Below are 23,602 nucleotides of genomic sequence, written 5' to 3' on the forward strand. Positions count from 1 at the left end.
ATTTAACGTTACACTGTTACCAGTTATTCTGCATCACGTGTTACTGTCTCTCGCTCTGTGAAACACCAGTAGATTATCACAAATTACTACTTGAAATCTAAGTGTTCTTACTCAGAATCCGGGACGCCGATATATAATTGTAATTACTATAGCTATCAGCTGTGTTGTGTTGACTACAAGTGGACCTCAATTTTAATTCTAAGGCGTCCTACGTGTACATTCCATAGACTTCCGTTCAGTCTATGCTACCGCATCGCTCCACCAGCCTTCGGAATATTCAACATACCACAAAGAATTCAGAAGCTATATTAAATGCCAGTAAGGATATTGGTCTGGAAGCAGGCGTATTTCATCCGTGTCCATGACGACAGTAACAAACAACGAGGAAATTAAGAAGACTTATAAGTTCAGGAAGCGATTGATACCACGATGAAGATATAAAGAGTAAAACGTACAGAACTATACAACTTTAATTCTGGTTTTGTGAAACTAACAGGAAAAATACGTTTTAACATGAGTGGGATGAAGGAACAGGGCACTGTAGAAAAGTGCAAAATGTCGACCTCCACAATTTGTACTCCTTATCAGATATTAGGGAGATCGAATCAAGAAGATTCAGATGGGCGGGGCACGTAGCGCGCATGGGTACAGAGACGAACGCGTGCAAAACTTGTGTTGTATGACCTGAAGAGAGAAGCCAGTCGGGAAAAATCTACTCGCAAATGACAGGATAATATTAAAATGAATCTTAGTGAAATAGGGTTGACGGGTACGTGTTGCCCAATATTTGTTTGTATGAACTAGAAAAGCTAAGCACAAGGACACTGTACAAATAGACTCGCCGATTAGTTAATGTGAAAATCCATATAATTCTCAATATTCCCACTTCCTTTCCCTCAGTTTATTTATTTCCAAAGTTCTGATTTCCCCCCCCCCCCCCTAGAAAGAAAGTAGCTTTTTTCCCACGAAAATAACAGCGACTTCTATGTCAGTTATCTCAACTGATAAAATAAATAAAGTTTTACAGCCCACAGTCGAAACTGAAGACAAAAGTGACGACTTCAATGACCATCTACTGACGAATGAGCACAAACACAACGAGAAACTGCCCCCTTTGCAGACTGATCGAACCATCGAGAAACTCCCCGAATTTCCGAATCCAGAGGGAGACACTGTCGTGTAGTCGGAACGAAACGTTCACTAACCTAACCTAAACTCAAAATCCAGCTTGGAATTGCAACCGGAGAGAAACTTCCCGTGGTGGAGCTACACAGTCAGCTGCAGTGGAGAGATTCCAATGACTTAGCATGCATCTAGCAGCTATGGAAATTAACAACAATAAAATTATAAACACGTCACCCGCTCAGATCATTATTCATGATCTAAGACAGGACATAGCAGAATTATAACACCGTCATCGGTGTGGCCTCTGCAAAAGATGATTATAATGATGATGACGACAATAGCAAAGGATTTTCAATCCCTGATTGATTAGAGTCGGGATAACAGCCCCATGGTCCCTTAATCTGCGTCATCCCAGATTTTAAATGGGTACTCTACAACATGAATTTTCTTCCGACGTTACCCATTTTCTGATTCCGTCCACCTGTCTATTTCATTTTAAGACTGAAAATCAAAACTTCTCTGCGACACAAAGTGGTCGAAACAGCGAACGTACGACGTGGGTAGAACCACATTTATCGAACGCCGTTAATCACACTCCTTTCTACTACGATATCTACTTAGGACCTAAAATCTAAACAATAAGTGGCTTACAGTCACGAAACCGTCGCACTCAGAACACAGCGGTCACCCGGCGTCTGTCCGTCCGTCCGTCAGTCGATAGCGTCAGTCACGTTCATTGTCCATGCAACTCGCAACGTCGGCTGATTCTGTGCACTGGCTGTTTATACTGAAGTTATACACTTTATATTAATTATTATACAAATGTTGTACACATCTGTTTTCCTCTTACGCGTCGGTTAGAATACACAACCAGAAATTCAAACAAATTATTTAGATAAGTTAAAATTTAACCAGGCCTGTAAATATAACTACCATCTTATTGGGTGATTTCATAGCGTGAGTAATGTGTTAGATATCAGTGATAAATTCAGCTGCTTAAATCATCCGAGTTGTAATCTGTTACGTTTAAAGTCTGGCTGAAGGAATCCGATTAAACAGTCAAGAATGTTGTGTTTCTGTATGTATTGAATGATTTGACACTAAGAAACTGTTCTTAAAATATTATTAAGTATATTTAAAAACCATCAAATACTTTTATGAGCCGTCTTGCGTCGCTGGCTGTACGCTATAATTCCACATCCAATAACATCCTTATTGTCAAAATATTCGTGAAATTTTATATAGAAATATTTTCTTCAAAATGTAATTATACCTCACACATGTGTGTCACGGGAGAGAACGCACAGCTACGTTGCGGAATGCTCCCGGTTCACGAAACTGAGTCCAATATTTATGACGGGAAGTGGACTTTCAGGCGACGGCTTGCCAAATACATTTTCAAAGACATCGCGTGTTCAGGTGTTTCATTGAATCTTCCTTACAGATAATACAACTTTATTATACGACTCGTCATCTATTTATACGTACAGTCAGTCACGGTATAAAGACACCCGCCGTGCCTGACAAAGATTTTTGAACTTCAGTCGTCACTTTAAAGGAAATGAGTCCCAGACATTGTTTGCCCATTGACAGAGCTCAGACAATTTCTCGGAGGCCACAAATCAAAGAAGATGAAATGGGTGTGCCATAGACTACGCACGGAAGGGACGTGTTCATACTATATTTTAGTCTGAAAACATAAAGGGAAAAAACCTAGGCTTAAGGTACAATTTGGCTGCACGCGACAGAGACAAGAGACCGAGGTAGGCGACAGAATTACGAGACCGAGACTGGTCGCTTCCTGTCTGCTCTCTGTACAATCGTATGAAGTACAATTACGAGCGCGAGACAAAGCACAGGAGACCGCTCTCGGACCAGTAGTGTCTCGCGACGGGCTCAGGCAGCACGTGTGTTGTTGAGTAAAATAATGGCAGAAATTAAATTTACTGGTGACCAAGATGAGCAATTGGTAGAATTAGTAGCAGAAAATGATAAATGATTCTTTATTAACAGACAGAAAGATCCTTCTTCACGTCTGGTTTTGAATATTGAACTCATAGGTTTTCTTTGTTTCTTTCGCAACAAATAACACAGCAACACATCATCTTCTTCTTCTTCTTCGATTAACCTTTTTAGAAGCATTTTTGTACTCATTTTTCACAGAATATGTGCACGTATGTCTCAACAAAACAAAGAAAACAAACACTTTGCCGCATGTCTCGGTCGTCACCTCAAAAGTGTGTGGCGACAAGCTGCGATGTGTCCGTCTCCCGTCTCTGTCGCCTGCCTCGGTCGCTTGTCTCTGTCGCGTGCAGCCAAATTGTACCTTTAGACTATAGGATAATATTAAAATTTATTTTAATGAAACTGTGTGTGAGGATGTGGAATGGATTCATCTGGCTCGTGAGAGAGACCAGTGGCCGGATCTTTTACACAGTGATGAATCTCCGGGTTCCGTAAAAGTCACACAATTTGATTGGCTGTGTTGATATCAGCATGTGAAGGGCTGTGACGTAACGATGAATAAAACACGATCGTGCCACGATCCAGCACTGCCACAGCAGGGAAAGTGCGTATTTCGAGCAATGACCGCGGACAGCCGAAAGCTTATTTTCCTATTGTCTTGTCCGTTAATAATTACGGTGTTCGGCGTAACAGTCAGGCTGCTACTGTAACACGGTTCGGGGTCCTCAGAATGTTAAATTCTGTTTGCATTTCAATCAATACACTGCCGTCCCGCACGTAGCAGGTCAGACTGAGTAGAACCGCGTCAGACAGGAGGCACTTAACGGACGCCGTCCATTCAGTACCTCGCAACCCTCTGCTACTACTTCATTACCCATTACTCTCTGTGGTCTTTCAAGGAAGAAAACCACAACTTGTGTTCAACAGGTCGTTTTTACAAGGTATCATTTTATAAAGTATCTCAGTATATTATGGTATACAGTTGACAGACACCCGGTAAAGGAGCTTGTCTCAGTGATCTGGGTTTTACAACTCACAAGTGTACGTCAGTCAATCACGCTTTTAAGAAACGTAAAAACTAACTTTAAGTTAAAATTCATCCAAGAAGCCATGAGCTCGAGTCGAAATGCCATAAATTTCCTGGCCACTGCGAGTTCCACCTCTGACCATCTCATTTTTTGATATTGTTTCCCCGTTTTACCTGAACGCCGGACGATCCATGAAAAATATAAAAGAGTTTTATTTCAGAAGCTTTTTTTAAAACAAAAAATATGTTGATTTTTTTATTAGTCACATCAGCATCACCTAGCAGTTAAGGTGTTTGTTAGGCAACTTGTTGGTCCATTCCGGCCTAAATGGTTCAACAAAAGTATTTTTCATTGTCATCCTCGGCTTCTTAATCTCTTTGGTCTGCATTGACTTCATTCTCTTCTCACTCTTTCAATTTTTGAATCCAATTTATTTTACATTTCAACAATTTCTGAAGTGCTAATCTTGAGTTTCTTATTTATTCTTCGTTTCTTCTATAGTTCATTTAAGTGTATACAGGGTGAGTCAGAAGTATGTTTACAACCCCATGTTCATAGGAACATTTTTTTCTTATTTTTGATTCTGGAACAAGCACACGAATTTTTTAAACATATTTCTTACTCACCCTGTATTTTTATTCTCATAAATTTTATCCCAGATATTATAACTGCCTTTTATTTTTCCTTCAATGTCCAGTTCTCAATCCCACATAAAAGCTTTATTGCACGAAAGAATATATCTTCTCAACAGAAGCGTAATCTGGTGTACTTTAAAAATTACTACAGAAATTTATTTACTGGATTTGAATTTGGGATTGAAAAGGAAATACAAATATTATAGAACTATAATATTAAAAACGTATATAATTTTCAGCAACAAATATAATGCTTGAAATATGTGCAAAACATTTATTTTCCAGACGTTTTCGAATACAATACTTCCAGTACAAGCCAGAATTCTAACCCCCGTCATTCATTCTAAAGCAGGTCACTTTATTGAAAGAAAACTCGAATGTAATATTAAGTTAATTAAATATATGGATACTGCATTTAACTATTAACCATTAAACAAACTTGTAAAGTAACAGAATCTGTCTCTCTTCCCCTTATCTCGATCAACCTCTAAAAGTAAACTTTATTTCATGATGAGTCTTTAACAGTTTTTGGCGTGCGTCAATCAACAGAGTTATAAAAAAGGGAGGATCGCATAACACGGTTAAGTAGGCTTACAGTAAGTAGTATCAGCCCACCACCTGACACACACACGAGACAAATCACCGTAAGCTCAAAATTGTCACCTCGGCCCGCAACAGTCAGTTCTGTAACTTTGGCTTTAGGTTCATTTCGGTCTATTTATTATACAATCATTAACTAAAACAGAAGAGCAACCACTCTTACTTCCCTTCCCTTCATCATTTGGGATTACAGTTGAGATTTTCTCTTGTTTATCGTCATCACAATCAATCACAGCGTCTGATCGGTAGTCGTGGAAAATGTAACGGGGAATGACATATTCCGTATTTTCATTCCTTAACCTCCCCCCCCCCCCCTTTCAACCTTCCTTTTCTGCATTCCTGCTGCCATCCCTTCTAGCAAACTTCTGGTAAGTCACTAGCTCCGAGGTTCCAATTCACAAAGTTCAGCGGCCAAAAACTCTGGAACGCAGTACACCCGAGATAAACCTTGCCCCTGAGGTACATAGTGCAGTAGCTATTTCCGAAATACATTTTGTTTTTAACACGTTTCACATGTATTATATAGTTTATTGTTAGAGATGACTACATATTTTACGACAGCGTCTTTCGAATTATGTATGAAGATCCTAAAATGGCAGTTTTCTGAAGTTCCCTGATGTCGTGTTCGCCCGGGATGTTGGCCAAATACTTTCTGAGTGACTTGGAGACAGTTCCAGTTTCTCCTATAATTATTGGGATTACTTTTGCTTTCACTTTGTATTTCATTGAGAAGGTCCTTGTATTTCAAGATCTTCTCCGCGTCCTTCTTATTTGCATTCATTATTGTTATTGTTTTGCTCGTTCCCTCCAGATCCATTAGAGATTACTGAACGTTTTTCGTTCATTGCAGTTTTAAGGCCAGTCCCTTGTTTAGGTTCTTTCTTTCTTTCTTTCTTTCTTTCTTTCTTTCTTTCTTTCTTTCTTTCTGCCAACGCAGTCTGTCAGCGTATCGACATCTTTAACAAGTAGTACATTTTTCTTAAGCATTTTAATTAGCCCATTTACTTGTACTACGATGTTTTTCTTTTTATTCCTGTTTTGTTGTTTTATATAAAATTTTAATAAATTAACAGTTGAATTGAGGAAATTATTATATTTAAATTTTACCTTTTGTCCAAATTTTGGGTATTTCATTTTGTAAGTTTTTCTGGGTTTGTTATAGTTTATTATTTCCATTTAGTATTAATATTTTATTTTGTATGTTATCTATGTATTGTTTTATAGTTACTGAATGTTGTTCTGTGCCTGACTGTAATTGGCTTTGCTTGGCTGTTGTCATGCACACTAATAAATTAATTGAATTATCATATTACTTAGGCGTATTATTTAGCCCATTTACTTGTGAATTATTATGCAATAATTTAATAGAATTTTTCCTATTTTTAATATGGTACATTTATATATTTAGTTTCATTTGTTTGTTATTGTATTTGTAATGTTTTACTTTTATTATTATTGAAATGAATTTAATTATTATATTATATTTTACCCTGTATTATTGTTCAGTGCTTGGCTATTATTGACCTTATCTGGCTGTTGCCAAACACTTAAATAAATGAATTGAATTGAATTATTATTCCTGTGTATTGTTTTCAACTGGATTGGGCACAGTATCTAATTTTTCCTCCCGAATAGGTTTCTCTCATCTTCCTTATCGAAAACTCACTAAATTTTCTAACTGCAATGTTCATCAACGTACAATAGTTTCGTTATCACACGCGAATGTACAAGGTTCGTAGAACACAAATGTGTGGTGTGTAATAAACAGCTCTATCCCAATATTACTTTTTAATTACTGCTCTCAGTTAACATAATATGATCTATATATGCATATATAATGGGTTTTGTTCATTTAATTATCCACATTTTGTTGCAACATGCATATTGACGTAGTACATTATTTTCGCGACGTCACTGAATTCCGATTAATGCGGAGAATTCACTGGCGTGTCTGATGTTGCTGTTATTACAGTTTCTCGGACCACATGAACCAACTTAAAATTCTCCCTTTAATTGAATTCGTTGCTTATAGTTCTGTCTTACTCGGCGTTTCGAATTTTCGACGCGGCATCGGAACACCAGTCGATAACACTCCGCGTTCTTCCTTGTGAGTAAATAGCATAATACCTGTTCTGTTACATAATAGTGACGTAAGCTATTATCGGCGTCCCGTCGTCGCGAGTTTCATGTTCCGACGCCCTTGGCGAAAATGACAAAGCTGGAGCCACAAGTCAAAGGCTGGATTTTCCACTTTCGTCACAGCGTCCTGACCGACTCAGAGGCCAAACCAGCCGCCTATCCAATCGGTGCATCGGGTTCTTACCCAGCCGGTAAACTAACCAGGTCGGAAAGCTGACCGCTCACCGCCGTCCAGTGTCGAAGTTATGAATGCTTGGAACGATACCTCCATCCCGTAATAGTGTTCACGGTGTGGTGTTTAATTAAGCACATGAACAACTTCAAATTATTATTATTATTATTTATCCACTAAAGAGTTGCAGAGTAGGGTTATTAAGTTGGGAATAAATGGTGATAAGTGAAGTGAAGTGTCTTAGTCTCCAAGTGATGAAGGGCTGTAGTTCTTTGGGATAAAATTTTCATGTACTGAGAGCGGACTTTATATTCCACTCTTAAGTATTGTGATTAATTAGTGGATGTGTGTTTTTTTATTGTGTCAGATGTTTTATTTTGAGTGTGGTATGTTGTATTGTTGTGTCTCATTGTATTGTTGTGTGAGTGCATCAGTTCATGACGTTTGTAATACATTACAGTTATTGTCTTATGTCTAGGTGGTATTAAGTTCTTTTTTTTAAGTTAAGTACTTGAGGTTGGATGGTTTTGTAATTTATGAGTTGGTTGATTTTGAGTGGGATGTGTTGTTTTTGTTGTGTCCTTTTTTATTGTTTTGTTCTGTCTCTGTGTTGATGTATCTCATTGTATGTTGTGTCTTATGGTTTTTGTTGTGTCCTTTGTTTATTGTTTTGTTGTGTCTCATTGTGTTGATGTATCCCATTGTTTGTGTGTCATATTGTTTTTGTTGTGTCCTTTTGTTTATTGTTTTGTTCTGTCTCTGTGTTGATGTATCTCATTGTTTATTGTGTCTTATTGTTTTTGTTGTGTCCTTTGTTTATTGTTTTCTTGTGTCTCATTGTGTTGATGTATCCCATTGTTTGGGTGTCATATTGTTTTTGTTGTGTCCTTTTGTTTATTGTTTTGTTCTGTCTCTGTGTTGATGTATCTCATTGTTTATTGTGTCTTATTGTTTTTGTTGTGTCCTTTTGTTTATTGTTTTGTTCTGTCTCATTGTGTTGATGTATCTCATTGTTCTGTTCTGTCTCATTGTTTTGTATGTTATTGTAGGACACTGCCACCGGGTATAAACCCATTTGCAGTCAATAATAAATAATAATAATAATAATTTACTGTGGTAAGAATTTGCTATCCTGTCCAGATAGGCTCTGAGGTCTACCCATTTTCCTGTCCAGCGTTCCCAGAATTATTTCCTCTGAGATAAAGCAGACCGAGAACGAAGCTAACCACTCACCACTATCTAGTGCCGAAATTAGGAATGCGTGGGGCTTACTTCAGGATCAAGAACAATTTTACCTAATTTTTAATCTACCTTGGCACATTCATCATACAAAATTCAATGACGCACTGAACTATCTCCACAACACGTAAAACAGTTTCAATTGGGTGTTTTTAAATTAGGCTTTGTACTATTACGTGTATATCAATCAGATATTGCTGAAGTAGAATAACTATTTAATATTATAAAATTGTTATAATCACAATCTCAACTTTTTTCAACGACACTTATAGATGCTTAGACTATATAGTGTTTAATGAAGTATAAAACTGTCAATAATGAATTCAAAAAATGTGAAAGGATGCGATCGTGGTCTGATTTAACATTTTATCCCGTAATACACCTCAGAATCCCGGGGAAAACCACAAAAAATCATCAGCAAACGTAACTGATATTCGGGCTGAGCATCAAAGCTAATGTCGTTAGGATACCCTCTACGTCGACTGGAATATTCCGGGCGTGGGGGAAATCGCGATGCGAAGTCATTGGCACAGAAAATCTTGTTTGTGGTTAATTGAAACATATGGAAATAAATCAGAGAGGATAACAATGCGCTGTATCAATCAAACTAGATTTCCGTCAAATTCTGTAACGCTTGCAAAATAACATTACGTATTTTCGTGCCGCGAACAGAGATTTGCAGTGTGGGCATTCGAAATAGTGGCTACCCGCGATTTTATTCAGGACCATGTTTGATCAGTTGACTCCTATTTAATTCTTCAATAAATTATTGTCACCAATAGATGCCCATCGTGAGAAAAATGCTCTGATATACTGACTAAGTCACTACGCGACTAACTCCATGAGAATTAGTTATTCCTTCAAAAGTTAACGATTACTCGACTGAAGAAGTTTCCTACTCATATAAAAACCGATAGTCTATTACTGAGTCAACTAAAATGTGCCATCAGACAGGATATTGAGCCAGATCCATTCTTCGACATCATTTTCACTTTATCTATTGTCCGTTTTAATAATATACTCCAAGAAACCTCTATGTCGTCAAACGTTTCCCAAGCTTGTTCCTATGTTGTATCTTTCTAGACACTCTAACGATAGTGAACAGTACTTCAAGAGTAAATACGTCACTAACATCTTTCAGTATATTCGTTTCAAGATACCAGAGTATCAAATAAACTCTCCTAAATTATCGTTCAAAGGTAATCTATCAGAACACATTAACGTTACAAGACCTCAGCAGTTGATCCAGCAGTGTAAACTGCGCAGTCAGCTCTGCTATCGTGTGTTTGCTTTCATCGTCCGCTACACAAAGCTTCATGTCCCACCTTATCGAACCCGCCGCTGTGGCGCCACATGCCATGGCGTAGCGAATGTGGAAAACAAACTATGTTGTGATCGTGTGACGGCAGGCGACGAACATGCACGGAGCTTTATTGCGTTCCTCAGTTTCTTGAGGCATATGTAAATTCTGTGTCGGCGTCTTGGAATAAACAACTAATTTCCTCCCTTCTTCATTTCTGTCTTTCTAGTTTAGCATTCATAATCATTCTACCATTCTGTGCTATTTAGCATTTTCTGTTGAGAAATCATAGATACTAAACAAAAGTGTTTTCTAATAAAACGTCTTTCCTTGTTAGGTTCCGTCTTATGAGATAAATACATAGTTCAAAAAGGTAATTTGAAGCAAGGAAACACCAAAGAAATGATTGATACATAAGTCTTAATGATTACTTAATTACGTACTTAAACAACAGGATAAGATTATCGGTCATCAACGAACACCGCGTGGGCCTTGACACGACAAATCACGTTCGCCTGTTTTGGAGTTACGCCTGTGTTGCACGGACACACTGAACCGCGGAAGGCAGTTACTCAGCTTAAATCCTTGTCATTTAAGCAGATAAGACAAGTTCCTTGACAAAGACGAATACTTAGCTTCGGGCTTAAGTAAGACGAGGGTATCCTTGAAAAATTCATAATGAGGAACATCGTTATTCATATCTTGAAGTAAGTAATGTGTCGTTAAAATTGAGAAAAGAAAATATACGGTGAAAATACCAAAGGTAAAATAACCTAAAAGGAATCACTTTCAATGTGATGGCTGTTATGAAACCCTCGCTTACAAAGTAATAAGAAAAACGTTGGGGTTAGCACCTAGAGTAAAGTAAAATACTGGCTGTATTAAACCGAGACGATGTGCAAAATAAATTACTGTCTTCTGCGTCGTAGTCTGGTACAAGTTTATCGACGTTTCAAAGGTATTTGCTGCTCCCATTACCAGGGAGATGAATAACGCCCTGATTATGGAGTCCTGTAAGTACCTCTGAAACTTTACCGAACTTCTACCACGGCACTACGAGGTGCGATCGAAAGGTTTCCAGACTGCGCGTATAAAAACCCGTACACTTATCTCAGGTATTAAATTCATCCATCACCCTCGAAGTAGTTCCCCTGGGAGTGAACACAACGATCCCAGCGCCGCTGCCAAGCCTGGAAGCATCCCTGGAAATCTTTCTTTGTCAGCCTGTCAAGCACCATCTGCGATTCTGCCTGAATCTCTTCTGTCGTCTCAAATCTCCTTCCCTTTAGCTGAATTTTCATCTTTGGGAAGAGGAAGAAGTCACACGGAGCTTAGAAAGGAAGTTGGGGTCGGTTCTTGCAAGATCTTTGAGCTCCTGACAAACGAGGAGTCGATTCTGCTTCTGGTCCTCAGACAGGATGCGTCGCATGTGGAGTTCTTCCTTTAGAATCAGCTGACAGGTCCCATAGCCTATCCCAACAATGTCGCACAAGTCGTTGATGGTACGACGTCGATCTTCGTGAATGGCCTGCCGAATCTTCGTAACATTTTCGGGCGTTGTGCTCGAAGATGGTCGTCCAGAACGCTCGTCATCATCGATAGAGGTTCGGCCATTTTTAAAACGTGAATGCCACACAAAAGTTTGTGCACGACCCATTGCGGACTCCCCAAATGCTTGCTTTAGCATTTCATAGGTTTCCGTAGCCGTTTTGGCGAGTCTTTGGCAAAATTTTATGCACACGCCATTCCGAAATCGCAGGAGAGTCGGTGTAATGCACTACCAAAACGCCCGTAACTAAGAAACAAATTCTAATTCGATGATGCCGGCTGGCACACTGATTCACTATGAATGTAGGCCGCACCCCCTAGCGGCAGAAGCTCGTACTACATCCGGTTCGCCCTCTATTGACACAGTCTTTAAACTTTCCGATCGCACCTCGTACATCACACAAGACAGCCATCTTTGTATTCGCCGCCGTGAGAACCTCATAACCTACAAATGTAAGCCGGATTTCTTCTAAATTTGGTGCATGCGAGAGCTTACTTACGGCAAAGGGAAATGCAAACGAAACCCTTTCGTGTGCCGTCTGCTTCCGTTCAAACAGAATTCTGTGTTGACTGATTCCAACTTCTGTGTTATTTAAGTTTTGTTTTTGTTTGTCTCAGTTCTGTTCGGAGAATAATGCGAATGTGTGCGGGAGACGAAATAGGAACACGAGAGGAACCAGTGATAAAGATTCCTGACACAAAAGCGCGAGATGCTGGTAGGAATTGACTCTGCAAATAACGCGGTGCTGGCTGATTTGACAAGCGTGGAAATTTTATTCCCATTATTTGTGAATTATTTGACAACACTGGTACTAGCTTAGAGCAGAGGTCTCCAAAGTGGGGTGCACGAGATGGTCCATGGGGGTTGCGAGATAATTTCAATTTAATTTTGCTTCGTATTCTTGTATTGAATTGTATTTGTGATTGTATGATATGATGCTATATATAACTGCATACCATGTAAATTATTTATAAATAAATATTAATAAATATAATAAAAATTACACTTAAATACTTATTTATTTATTTATTCTTGGGGTGCGTGCTACGTATTTCTACTAAGTGGGAGTGCACGATTAAAAACGTTTGGAGACCACTGGCTTAGAGTACGATAGATTGATTAATGAATAATTGGACAATATATGTAAGGTGGATGCTCTACCAGCATTTACCTAGAGGGTCTGAAGAAGACCACGATAAACCTGAGTCAATAAAGCCTATACGAGAGCCGAGATTTGATCGTGGGACCTGGCGAACACGAAATACGAGTGGTAACCTCTCGGTCACTGCGCTCGGTACGAGTGGGAAATTGAAAGTTTTGCCGAGAGGAAAGACGCTCATAACGAAATAAAAAAATGAAAGCGAACCTCCCCATAAGACCACCAGAACAAAGGAACCGCTGCTGGCGACCGAGCCTTAAAGAGCAATCATTTTTAATCTTTCTTACTTAAGTCTACGTGCCTCAAAGTTCGGCCACGTGCACAGCTCAGAGGCTTTACCTCGGAGAGAAAGACCGAAAGAGGAGAATAAAATAAGAAATACGTGCCTCATCTGTTCGACATGAGTAAACACGCGGAAATATAAAATAAACACAAACTATGGACGAAAGCAAAGTAAGATGTTACGTGAAGGCTGTGGGTTGTGACTGATAGCGTCCCTTTGCGAACTTCCTTACTAGTGGCGATGTAACACGGCAAGGCCTTACGTGTGTAACAAGCCCTCTATCTGTTGTTTAAACACAGACAAACCATTGAATTGAGTTCCTTATCACGCTATCAGACATCCGACGTCCATTTCAACATTGTTCTGAAATTAAGCCACTAATTAAAACGACTTATCATATTGGAATTGTCAGATTAATCTGGTAACAGTAAAAGATGGTTTTTCTGTCATGTTCGTTTATTTAAATACGCGGGGTTCTGAAATTTATTAATGAATCTGACAATGACTGCTGTTTGAAAAACGATCATGGTTTCAAAATGTGTGTTTACCAGTGATGTTTGCTGAAGGGAGACTATAAAAAATTAAATTAATACTGACCACATGACGTTTTTACGTGTATTCAAAGCTATAATAAATATCTTCGTGTACATTTTTCTGTCAGAGGAAACTACACGCTTACTTGAATAAAAATTTCCTTGGATATTATCCATCGTCTAGTAAATATAAAACGTAAAACGACGTTTCGGAGATGAGACTCTATCTCCGTCTTCAGGTTCCTACACAGTTGGGCCCACTAGATAGAGCTAATCCCTATCTCCGGAGATATCTAGTGGGCCCAACTGTGTAGGAACCTGAAGACGGAGATAGAGTCCCATCTCCGAAACGTCGTTTTACGTTTTATATTTACTAGGCGATGGATAATATCCAAGAACATTTTTATTCAATTGACTCTTCACCATCGTCAAGAAGTTTTAGATTTGATATACACGCTTACTGATCGTCTCTTGATGAAAAGTGTAACGGACATAGAATAGGCAGATTCCGTCACTTATCGGATATTTAAAACTGTCCAACAAAGTCTATTTGTCTACATTATTCTTCTCTTATCTCACATTTCCTATAGTTTTCCGATCCAACTCTACTGAGCACAGTCAAGTCGTTACAGATAAGCCGAGAGTCCACAGCGCAAACAAAATGCCATTTCGTCTGTGTAATCAGAATACCCACTGAAAGCCTGCCATTAGATCCTACGTCAGCCTGCTTAATCCAGCCCACACCCTACTTCCCTACGGAACAGTGCAGAACAACCACTCAGACCAAAATGTCGATTTCTTCTCCAGACCTACGCGCACACTTCCAACCCTCGTATATTTTGATTACCTGAAACGCATTATGAAGCTCCTATATATGTAATTTCCTCTGTTCATCCATTATTTCACCTGTCTTCAGTCTACCTAATGAATGATAATTACTTATGCTTCATACATATCCTGTAGGCCTTCGATATTAATGCTGGACCTAATATCGACTATACCGGTCGAGAGTTTTCGTGATTTCCCTCAGTCTCCCCCCGCTAATGGTGGGACAGTTCCTGGAACTACACTATAACAGCTTTGTACCAATCCGACTACAGTTCACCATCCTCAGATGTCCTGGCTTTAGACGCTGCATTACTTGAACAACTGAAAAGCATCGTTAAATAACCCAATAATCAATCACGAGATGCATTATATCACAGGATTGCAAACATATCTTCAGTATATATATTTATTTTGTACAGTCTATACACAAACGTTTGAAGTTTATTGGTGTTGTAAAAATTATATAATATTAAAACATTTTGTTGTGTAAAATATTATATTAGCGCTCTTAATCGTAAATACGATTTTACATTATATTTTTTTGCGCTTTTATTAATAAAATTAATTAAAATTAAAATTATAATTAAATAATATATTATATAATTAAAATAAAATTAATAAAAGCGCTAAAAAATATATAATGTAAAATCGTATTTACGTTTAAGAGCGCTAATATAATATTTTACACAACAAAATGTTTTAATATTATATAATTTTTACAACACCAATAAACTTCAAACGTTTGTGTATAGATTGTACAAAATAAATATATTTAATCAAACACAAACATGACGCATATAAGATACAATATCTTCAGTGCTTGTTTCAGGCAGAAGTGTAAAAACACTCACCTGGAAGAAATGGAACATTTCCAGTCAAAACATCCAGCACCTCTGCGACCATTAACAATACCATCATCCAGTTTAATACGACGATGTTGTGTTATGCCACAAAGAACGCCTATTCTACATGCTACTGCTTGTGGTGCGTACTGCAGGTAGGCCTACACTTTGATTCCCCTTACCGTGTTCAAACACAGCGTGCTTTATTTAAGCAGGATTCCACTCTATGAACCTGTAACCTTTGTTCTGACTATTCTATGTCATCGATCTGTCTGTCTCAATTCGCAGCTCTGTGGTGCAAATACGAATATTTCCATTTATTATGCGTGCGACCTCATCGTCAGAGTAGCGAATTCATTACAAACGAACATGACACAGGACCTCTCCTTTCATCTCAGATTTTGGTGTAAAAATCTCGTATTAATTAATCAAGAGCAAGGCGAAATATTTTACTTATTAACTTATAAGAGAACAGTACGATTACCAGTGTTCGGAGATGAGATTGTAGAATGAAGGGTAATTTTATAAAACGTATCCTTCCTTCACATTTGTATTCTACCCGCGTTTATTCTCGTGAAATGTTCATCTGGTATAACACATCTGTTTTGGTAATGGTTCATCCTCCATTCTTTTAATACGTTCTTCCCCATTTTTTGTTTGCAATATTTTAGTATTTTATTTGAAACGAAAATACCTAATTCTCTTCCTATCTGTACACTATTTCCTTCTGTTGTGGACACTTCAGCTGCTGGACGTAAAATGGTCATTTGTGGTGTATCCAATTTACTTTTATCTTTCTTAACAATATACATATTTCCAAGTCATAACTACACATCAGTTCAGGTACAGTCATCATTCCATCAGACTGTATATGTTCATTTCTTCTTGTCTTGCTTTTTAAGGAAGAAATCGAGATCGATTTTCCCTAGATCGATATATTTCAGATGCGAAATTACTACAGTCAAAGTGATTAAAGTCCAAATAACAGCCTGTAATGTATTCTAATAACAATTTGCGAGTCTTAAACATATAATTTATTCTTCAATAATTAAAACATTTGTGTGATATTATCATCGAATAGACGGGCTAATCATCCACGATTAAACTTTAATAGTACATGAGGGCGTCTGAAATGATTTAAGTTTACAGACATTCACTGTGTCTGAGGGCTACATAACCACAAACCCCAAGACCACTTGTCGTCTGCCTCAGCATTAAGCTGATGGCTTCATTTAACAGAGTAGAAGAGAGAGAGATAGATACAAAGAACTAAAGAACATCACAAAGTATGTAGTACCTAAAAGGAAACAAAAGCCACTTGTAAAACGTCGAGTTTCCAGCTGTGGTAAAACATAAAATAATGCTAATTTGAATTTCTGGTATTTTATTAGGTACATGAACAGTAACTGAATCTATTACACTAACGAAAATAGTTTTCGTTCAAAAACAGCTTTGTGTAAACTTTGTCCTTCTCTCAAACGAACCAACGTTTGCTTACAGTGCCTACATTTTTTGTTGCTTATATCAGCGTAATTATTTTATTAATTAAATCTCTCTTCGTATGAGATGATAATGTTGCGTCATATTGTGATGATTATAATTGTTTAATTTTAACCGTCTAATCACAATAAAATATTTTATTAAATATTAAAATATTAAAATATTATTATTACAATTAACATTTAATATTTAAAATATTTAAAATATATTAAAATGATGCTCTTTCTATCGAAATGTTCGATTTACAATTAGAGCATCATCTTTTTCACGACATGTTTCGGTTTTCAATGAACCATCTTCAAGTGTATAATCGATATAAATTCAAATGTAATATTCTAAATGCAATCCTTCGTCAGATGTCCATTAAATATCGGAAAGTTATCCTCTTCTAGATCAATTGTACTTTGTTATCACATTCAATGTTGTTTCGTAAATGTATGTCGCGTATAGCGTGATCTTGCGTGGGTGAAATGTTTGTAGTGGTTTTTTATAATCGGTCAGATATGAAGAGTGGAGGAGGTCTGTCTAGAAGTAATGTTGTGTTGGAACTCTCTTCGTATGCTTATCAATTACACTGTAACTCATTTTATCTCGGTTGCCTGTTTCGATTCAACTGTAAAATTATTTCGATTTCGTTAAATCTCTGTTCCTCTGTTATTTTATAAATTTTCGCATAAGTCCAGTCTTCCACATTTTGTTATTCGTTTTTGATCAAACCAGTTGCCCTTATTCCGCTCATAAAATACATTATTTATCTCTCAAGTGTTTCTTCTACTGCCTGCCTAATAATTTCACTCAATTAACATGCCTCAATTCACAAAATTTTAATTTACTTTTTTTAATCACCCACGTTTAGCATCGACAAAAACTTTAGCTGTGTACATTTTGGGGGTTTCTTCCTTTACGCTCGTTCAACACACGTGTACTTCAGATGCGTCTGACTTTACCTCATAAACAACGAATCGATTTATGTTCAAATGTCCTGACCAGTTTCAAGACAATGTTACGACAATTCTTCATTGAAGTAATCGCAAGCTTCACAAACTTTTACACTCGCGGACGAGAAAACTTCCGAAGTTAAAGACGGGCTACCAACATGTCTGCTAAAACATGCAACTGCTCCTGATAATAACTTTTGTCTTGGTCTGAGATTCTTTCAAACATCATACTGACTGTATATAAACATAAAACAAGTTTCGTGTGATAGTAGAATAGATGTGCATGTAAGCTTTACATCAAACTTTACTAAAACAGAAATTTTATTTCTTGTATTTCGTTCAATAATCACAAGTACGATACACACATATGAGGTCTGTCCAAAAGTTTTATTATTATTATTTAATAAATGAATTGAATTGAATTATTATTATTATTTAGTATTATTTATTTTATTTAGAATTATTAAATTGAATTATATTACTTAGGTAACGTATTTAGCCCGTTTATTTGTGAAATATGATTCAATAAATGAATCTAATTATTATTAATATGATCCATTTATATATTTAGTTTCACTTGTTTGTTCTACTTTTATTATTATTGAAATAAATTAATTAATTAATTATATTTTATCCTGTTCTCTGGTTTAGTGCTTGGCTGTTATTGGCTGTTGTCAAGCACTTACATAAATGAATTGAATTGAATTATTAGTGTTCTGTCTGACGACAGGTCCGTTTCCTCGGCAGATGATCCAGAAGTGGTTTGCCATTGCCTTCTTCTGTATGTAACTGATGATGAATGTGAAGTAATTGTTGGGATGCCACGGAGAAACCGGCGAAGCCCCGGAGGAAACCTCCGTGATACCTTGACCACGGCCTTCCCCAACACAAGTTATAAATTCGGGCACCGCCGAGAATCGAACCCGGGACCCCAGGATTACAAGGCCAGCGTTCTAACCGCTAGACCACCTCATCTTATTATTATTTAGTGTTCTGTCTGACGACAGGTCCATATGAACAGGATCCTTCCATCCTTTTCTCGGACTGGGACCTGTTCATATACGTTCTTGGCAGATGATCCAGAAGTGGTTTGCCATTGCCTTCTTCTGTGTGTGAATGGAATAATTGTTGGGATGCCACGGAGAAACCGGAGAAGCCCCCGGAGGAAAACTCCCGTGTTGCATAGACCACGGCCTTGCCCAACACAAGTTATAAATTCGGGCACAGCCGGGAATCGAACCCGAGATCCCAGGATTACGAGGCCAGCGTTCTAACCGCTAGACCACCGTGGCGGTATCCAAAAAGTATCCGACTATATTTTATTCCGCGGTAAGTGTTGGCGAAACGGTGGGGAAACTGCGCGTAGTGGTAGAAGGGACTTTCTTGCGCATGCGTGATTTTTAGCTTCCTCGCATATATATATAATTGCGCACTACGTAGCATCGAGTTTTACTTGTTAACAATCGCGCACTGATCAGTGGCGTCATATCGCATCGTCACAAAAAGGACTCTGGATCTCGCATGTCGACTGTGCACGACGTGAACCTCGTTCACAATTTAAAAATAAGCGGGAACAGGTTCGAAAGAAATTTAATCGCATGAACGACCTAAACTGAACCAAATACCGACCCACAATCCAACCACCTTATGCTAGCAATCCATAACCGGCTCTTGGGTTATTAAACGACGCTGAAAAACTACGAAAATTACTACAGTTTCAAAAGAGGTGGAATGCGATAACTAATGGTGATTAGGTAAGGATTTGGAAGGGTACTGTGGTGGCCTATCCAAGCATCCTCCTGAACACGCTGATGGGATCAGAAAATCTGGTAACCCGGTTTTAATCTAACCACCGGGTGCCTCCCAAATGTCTCTGCAGTTCTATTAAACGTGGAAAAGAAAGCCAATGGGTCCAGTCAGCTCCCATGCAGTTCAATTCCCATTACCAAGACATATTTACTTTCGATCCATTTAATTATATTTTATTTATTACGTTAGTCTTATATTAAAAAATGCATACAAAATATTAGTCTTGAAGTCGGAGTGGAAAAGACCACTTGGCACGCCTAGACACAGAAGGAACAATAATATTAAACTACATGTCTTGAAAACACAGGTTATGTGCGTACGAACTGGATTCATCTGGCTGAAGATATAAACCGGTGGAGGGCTTTTGTGAGCACGGTAATAAACATTCGGGTCCCATACAAGTCTAATGATTTTTTAATCATCTGAACGACTTGCATCTTCTCAAAGAAGTCTCAAATACAGTATTAAGTTTGTGCTAGTCTGCTATTTCAATTTTAATATTATCCTTACGTTCGATATGCTGCAAAGCTTAGTTTCGAAAAATAAACTGCGCGTCGTGAGACAATGCAGTGTTATTACTGCAATTGGTAATGCATGAATTTGCTCCCCACGGTCTAATTTATCAAACAGCGCGTTCAATTCTATAGGCAGTTTAATGGGGTACAAAAGTCCAGGCCTTTAGCACTACACCGACCTTCCTCGGTGATATAAAACCTGTTATTAACAAAACAACTCTAGGCCTTCTACTGCAATTTTTCGTTGTTAATAACGTTATTTATTCGATACTCCACGCAGTTGATACAACTTTATTAAACAACATACACATCAGAGTTGCACATGCAATCATAGTTAATTTATACCGGTTTGTAATTAAATATCGCAATATTTGGGGTTTTGCCAGTATTAGTCTAGCAGTAATTTAAGGCTCCAGTACAGTGTAGTACATGAATATTGCATACTAATCATGTGTAATCATAGTTCTGACGAAACTGGATGACATAACAGGACAGGTCCTAGCAGTGTCCCCACAGACCTCGAAAAACATCTATAATGTTAAGGTGAATAGTCCGCGTCAAACAGGGACAATATGGCGACCTACTACATGATGAAAGTATAACTGCAAAACAGTCCCTATACCACAGGGGAAAACAACCAAAAGTATATAAATTCTTAACATCTATTAATAGATCTGTGTCTAGTCACGCTTCGACCGCTTTAACTCAGGAGAAACAACCACAATTGCCTATCGGAGTTTCATCAACCTGTCAAGATGTTGTGATGAATGGAATCTTCTAGATCCTAACGGAAACAACACTGATCGGTCGACAAGACTGAGTAACCTAACCTTGTTTAGTTACGTCTAGGACGGTTATAAATTCTTGTACATGCGCGTGTATACAGCGCTGTAAAACGTGTTCCCAAAATGCATAGTATAAGTGATAAGCCAGAAATATAATTTTTAAACTCACCTGATTTTAGCTGGAAATGTGATTTTGCTGATGAACGGAGTGTGCGAAGCGACAGGCCGGTAACAGCAGACAGCTTTAATCCATAAATGTCACACAAACGAACTTCTCGAATCTTCTTCTATATAAATAAGACGAAAAGCACATCCACTATAATAATAGTACTTCCCAATACAGAGTTTCTTACGTCTCACACTCAGGCAGAGTTACAACTGTCTATATACAACGTAGTTTTAACTTCAAACAGCAAAGCACATTCAAAACAGTTGACAGTATAAACACAAGTCCCTATGTTACTCTGTGCGTGTCTGTTAACTTCACTGTAATGTGTCACCTGACGCCCCTACTGGCCTTCACACGACTTAATTTCGTTCACTCTTTTTATAAATATTATTCTTAAATTTGTCATGCAAACTGTCTCGTAATGAGGTCTAGGAATACCTAGAAAAAAGTTTTAAAATTTACTAATTAGACATGAAACTATACGTCATTCACATACCCGTGGTGTTTCTTTGCAGACACTTGTATTATTTTGCTTAAATATCTGTGCAGTCGTGTTGCAATCTGTTGCTTTACCAACAATGCAACAGGCTTTTCCTCCCCTCTGCTTGCTGTGTCTGGCGATCGACTGTTCAGGCAACACACAACTCTTAAGATTACCTATTTCACCGTACACTATTCAGTGTAGTGTCAAACGAAACAAACACCAGCCATCCAAATGCGCCAGATGAAGATTTCACAAGCATCCAAAACTTCACTTATTTTGTTTTAAAAATAAACTGCTAATGTAAATAATATTTTCTAATAGTTTTCATGTTTTCGTCTATAAATCTGTCAAGTGTATTTAATTACAGGATGGAAAATATGTTAACAATTAGCTTTGAATTAAATTAAACTCTTCTACTTTCCTAAAAGTTCTATTTTCCCTAAAAACGTACTGACAAAGTTCTTTAATATTTGTAAATTTATATTATCATACACTGAATAATAAAGCTGCTTTATTACCGAAAACTTTGTATAGGAAATGGATTTGCTAAAATTGTTCTTTGTTACATTTTAGTAGCAGAAGCAACGGTCATATGATATTAATGTACGTTACCGGTTTGAAACATCTCTACTTTACAAAGAAGATACAAGATCTCATTACAATCTACACTGCACTTTTTAATAATGTTTTACACAAGTATGCAAAATTTTAAATGCGCACAGTGCAGCCCCAGTAGTCGAAATCCCTTTTCTTACAGAAATCTCTTTTATGTTATGATGGCTGGAATACACCACGACAAGAGACGTCCACTTCCTAACCTAACAGTCTAACACAGTTCAGAGTCCACTGACTACTGCCGACATGCAGCGCCAGCGCCACCAGGGCAAAACACACTGTCCCCCTCCCCCCGCACACCGCCGTCCTATCAAACCATTGGAGCCACGCAATGTACGCATGCGCCATAAAACCACAATTCCTCCTTTACGAACGAGCAGAAAGAGAAGTAATGTTATAGCAAAGTCCCCAAAGGCCGAGCGGTTCAAAGCGTGGGTTTTGGCAACTCGAACGCTGGGATCTTGGGTTCGAATTCCACACTCCTCGTCTGCTGTTCAGATTGAAATGGACTAATCCCCGTACAAGGAAGCAAACAATCAAATTGGTCCCGAACTGAACGGGGCCAGGCCTACTAGATTACAAAAGAGTAACAACCCATACTAAAGACATCGTTTTGATTCCCTCTGGGTTATTTTAACGACAAATTTCCAATTATACAACGTCGAATGTAGGATGATAACGAACTGTTAATTGGATAGGACGCGTAATGAAGAGATAGTGGCCTATTTTAAGATGTCACTGTTGGTCTTCTAGTTGTAATGCCGCGTGAACTTGTGGGTAAATTCCAACGTTTCGGAAGAACATACTGCCTTTAAGCCCTGAAGATGGAGGTTGTATGTTCCTTCAAAATGTAGGTATCCACTTACAAGTCCACGTGGTGTTGCAACCCAGCAGATCATGATAGACTTCTTCACGTCCGTCAAAAGACAAAATGCTATATATTAAGATACTATCGCAACGTTTCCATAGAGAAACTGAGGAGTACTTGTGTTTGGAAGACAGAGGGTTCAGATGTGGTCGTCGTTTGACCTCTCTGAGGGACTGATGTTCACGTAACGACCATGTACTTGATAACATGTACAGACAACTGGGTAACGAGCTCTCCAAGTGGCAAAGTGATGAATTAAGATTTATGAAAGGAATGTTTTAGGCCTGAGGACACGTATATTAATTGCCGTAGAGTCGCCAAGCAGGCCGACATTTTAGTAGTAAATCTCAAATCAAGGGTTTTGATCAGAGTTCTGAGATAAATCCTTCAGTAAATGTCGTTCACATGAGCGCCTCTGCTCACCTGTGAAACATGTACAAAAGAACGTCTGTGACCTCTCAGTCAAAGAGGATAAACTTCTCAGGATTCAGATTCCATTTAAGGTTGTTAAAACATCGTAAC

General features: G+C 38.1%; 1 protein-coding gene across 3 annotated transcripts in view; it reads right to left on the bottom strand.

Moving 5' to 3' along the window:
• Positions 1-22,467, bottom strand: part of LOC110832402 (uncharacterized) — a 277,620-nt gene extending 255,153 nt beyond the window's left edge. The window contains exons 1-2 of one of the 3 annotated variants that reach the window (XM_087348489.1): positions 22,116-22,467; positions 21,114-21,551 (exon numbers count right to left, since the gene is read on the bottom strand). The gene's annotated coding sequence lies outside the window, so the exon portion shown is untranslated. Of the gene's footprint in view, positions 1-21,113 lie in introns of all 3 variants that reach the window. The other 2 variants (XM_087348490.1, XM_087348488.1) reach the window with 2 other exon arrangements.
• Between the last annotated feature and the right edge of the window lie 1,135 nt (positions 22,468-23,602).

This window comes from Zootermopsis nevadensis, unplaced genomic scaffold, assembly GCF_977971745.1.
Source record: "Zootermopsis nevadensis isolate Lab colony 2312 unplaced genomic scaffold, Znev_1.0 Znev_ptg000013l, whole genome shotgun sequence".
Lineage (NCBI taxonomy): Eukaryota > Metazoa > Arthropoda > Insecta > Blattodea > Termopsidae > Zootermopsis > Zootermopsis nevadensis.